General features: G+C 36.7%; 1 non-coding gene across 1 annotated transcript; it reads right to left on the bottom strand.

The window, feature by feature from the left end:
• Positions 1–1,031: 1,031 nt before the first annotated feature.
• LOC111716698 (U2 spliceosomal RNA) lies at positions 1,032–1,220 on the bottom strand. Its single transcript, XR_002768572.1, has one exon. It is a non-coding gene; the product is annotated as a U2 spliceosomal RNA (small nuclear RNA).
• Positions 1,221–3,803: the final 2,583 nt, after the last annotated feature.

The raw sequence follows: 3,803 nt of genomic DNA, 5'->3' as shown, positions 1-3,803 counted from the left end.
TCAAGTGGGAAACTAGTGGGAAATAGTGGAAAAAAGTGGGAAACTAGTGGGAACAATTGGGAAACTATTTGGAACTAGTGGGAACAAGTGGGAAACTATTGGGAACAAGTGGGAAAAAGTGGGAAACAAAAGGGAACATACAAATTTCAAGTGGGAACTAGTGGGATCAAGTGGGAAACTAGTGGGAAATAGTGGAAAATAATGGGTAAAAGAGGGAAACAAGTGGAAACATGCAAATTTCAAGTGGGATCTAGTGGGAACAAGTGGGAACCTAGTGGGAACTAGTGGAAAATAGTGGGAAACAATTGGGAACATACAAATTTCAAGTGGGAACTACTGGGAACAAGTGGAAAACTATTGGGAACTAATGGGACATAGTGGGAATCAAGTAGGAATATATAAATTTCAAGAGGGAACTAGTTGGAACAAGTGGGAAACTAGTTGGAACTGGTGGGAAATAATGGGAAACAAGTGGGAACATACAAATGGGAACGTGTAGGAACAAGTGGGAAACTAGTGATAACTATTTGGAAATAGTGGGGAACAAATGGGAACATACAAATTTCATTTGGGAACTTGTGTGAACAAGTTGGAAACTAGTGAAAACTACTGGGAACTAGTGGGAAATAGTGGTAAACAAGTGGGAAATTCAAATTTCAAGGATAAAATTGTGGGAACCAGATGGAACAAGTGGATATTTATTGGGAACTAGTGGGAACAAGTGGGAACATACAAATTTCAAGTGGGAACTAGTGGGAACAAGTGGGAAACTTGTGGAAGCTAGTGGGAACAAGTTGGAAACTAGTGGGAAATAGTGGGAAATAGTAGGAAACATGTGGGAACATACAAATTTCAAGTGGGAACTAGTGGGAACAAGTGGGAAACTTGTGGAAACTAGTGGGAACAAGTGGGAAACTATTGGGAACTAATGGGAAATAGTGGGAAAAAATATCCTGACATTGTTTACAGCGTTTTTACCCTGCATAACAGAGTCCTCCAGCTTTGTGCACAGAGGGTTAATGTGTTAGATGGGGAAGTGGGCCGAGCTTGGCAGTACTGCAAGACTAAGCCAACCGATGACAAAGTCGGAGCAAGCTCCTCAACTTCATCCCCTAGCAAAAATGAGCTTAATATCGAAGGAGACACATGGTCTCCGTATCAGATATTAAGCTAAGAACAGATACTACACTTTGATCTTAGCCAAAAGGCTGAGAAGCGATACTGTTAAATATGCGTCAGGGGTACTTAAAACATTTGCTAAGCATTTTATTGCTGATCAAATGTCATTATAATTTATGAGGAGTGGCATCAGTAAACAAATTGAAACAAGGGGCAGAACATGACAATCAGATTGTTTCTTATGCAGCAATAGTACTGCTGACATCCCCTGAGTTGCATGTGCACAGATGGCCCATTGGGGACATCTCTGAGTGTCATGGGGATATGTAATAAGGGGACAGCGCGAACCCAGTCCCCCTTTATCAAAAATTACGAGTTAGAGTTACCCAAATTTGTAGTAATTTTTTAACAAAGCAAAACTTTCAAATTCTATGTCTTATTTTTATGCTGAAACTTGATGAACCATTCAGAAATCATGAAATTTTTATAATCTCTTTATTAATAGTTTGATTTGGGTTTTGAGAGTCAAATTTTTTTTACTGTTTTTGGTTAATTTTTGCCCGTTGGATCCAGCTAGGAAGCCAAAATCTTGCGGATCCAACGGATCTGGATCCTAAGCACTGATTTAACACTAGGTTTAATTTAAATTTTATGTTTTAAGGGGGAGGAGGAAGTAATTTTCCAATATCTTGAAAATCCAGAAATCAAAGCAATCTGGAATTAGGGTTTCCAACGTAATAATATAATCGCAAGCAAATGCGCAAATTGCAGGGTAGATTTTGACACATTCAGCCTAAGTTGCACTTTAAATATCAAAGAATGTACATGTCAAAATGTAGCAACAATTGAATTAATAGTCACAAAATTAAAGCAGAGTTTTGCACTGAATAGTAAAATGTTTTTTGCACAATATTTGTGCATTGTGGTTATCATATTTAGTGCGTTTAATTAGAAAAAATTTCTGTAGAATTTTATTCAATTGCGCAAAAACTTGCTTCTGGTGGAATCCCTTAATTTCTTTATTATTAGGAACTATTGATTGGATTTTAAAATCGAAATATGATTTTGTACTGGCATTTCAATTGAAAATTGTAAAATGCTAACAGTCACTTTTTTCTTTTAGTCACAGTGGCCATTCAGTCTCAACTGCAAAAAAATTCTACAGAGGTAAGTTCACTCGCCAATCTTTAAGTACCAAATTTTTTTTATTTTAAATGGAGAGACTGCAATGGTTGGTAGTTGAACTATGAATGTAGTATTGTGGAGAATTTTTTTCAAATTATTTGACTTAAAAAACTTATTAATGAATAGTGATGTAGTTTTTCAAAGTTTGAGTGTAAAATCTACTTTCAATAATGACATGTTCAATCTACATCCTCCTTATATGATACATATGCACATGCAAAGTTGTATATATTTTGATAGTGAATTTTTTGTGACATATTTTTTAACTTATAAACAATTTTAATTTATGGCATTTGCTGGTCACTCCCTTTAAAGGTACTGTTGATGTTAAGTAATTTTATTAGTCACAACAGTACCCTTAGAATTTGGCCAGTAACAATGTTAGAATTTTGCTCTTGCAAAGAACCCTCAATGAACATTAATCAATTTTCAGCTAGACAAATAAGTTATTTACCCCATTAATAGTGGGTCTTGTCATGTAAACCTTATAAAGGTCACCACAAATTTCTTATAAAAATTTGTTATTTTTATAGGACCCGGCCCCAAGGAATGCTAAGGAGGAGAAGATGACTGCAACCAAGGTAATAAGGCTAGGAAAGTTAAATACTGTTGCGAATTCTCTGTGTACATATTGCAACCAGTTCTCCCTGTGTTGTGTTTGTAAACAAGAATAGATGCAAATGTGTTCCTGTAGTATCCTAGGAAGATAATACACAATATTCCTATTTACAATTGTTGTTTTTTTATAAGAGTTTAGTGACCCGGCCTCAAGGAAGGCTAAGAAGGAGAAGAAGGAGAAGATGACTGCAACCTAGGTAATAAGGCTAGGAAAGTTAAATACTGGTGCGTATTCTCTGCGTACATATTGAAACCAGTTCTCCCTGGGTGGTGTTTGTACACAATATTCCTATATATAATTTGTTTTCATAGGACCGTGACCCAGCACCAAGGAAGGCTAAGAATGCTGAGAAGGCTAAGGTGGAGAAGATGATTGCAACCAAGGTAATAAGGCTAAGAAAGTCAATTGCTGTTGCGTATTCTCTGCATACATATTGAAACCAGTTCTTCCTGGGTGGTGTTAGTACACAAGAAAAGATGCATTGGTGTTCCTGTAGTATCCGAGGAAGAAAATACACAATATTCCTATTTAAAATTTGTTTGTTTTTGGAGTGTGATCTGGAACCAAGGAAGGCTAAGAAGGCTAAGATGACTGCAACCAAGGTAATAAGGCTAGGAAAGTTAATTTCTGTTGCGTATTCTCTGTGGACATATTGAAGCCAGTTCTCCCTGGGTGGTGTTTGTAAACCAGATTAGATGCATTGGTGTTCCTGTATCATTCAGGAAGATAATACACAATATTCCTATTTATAATCGTTTTTTCTATAGGAGTTTAGTGACCCAGCCCAAGGAAGGCTAAGAAGGCTAAGGCTAAGGAGGAGAAGATGACTAAGGACCAAGGTAATAAGGCTAGGAAAGTTAATTGCGGTTGTGTATTCTCT

The sequence above is a fragment of the Eurytemora carolleeae genome, unplaced genomic scaffold (genome assembly GCF_000591075.1).
Source record: "Eurytemora carolleeae unplaced genomic scaffold, Eaff_2.0 scaffold2164, whole genome shotgun sequence".
In the NCBI taxonomy this organism is placed as follows: Eukaryota; Metazoa; Arthropoda; class Copepoda; order Calanoida; family Temoridae; genus Eurytemora; species Eurytemora carolleeae.
The sequence above is the reverse complement of the archived record's forward strand: the minus strand, read 5'-3'. Positions and strand labels throughout refer to the sequence as shown.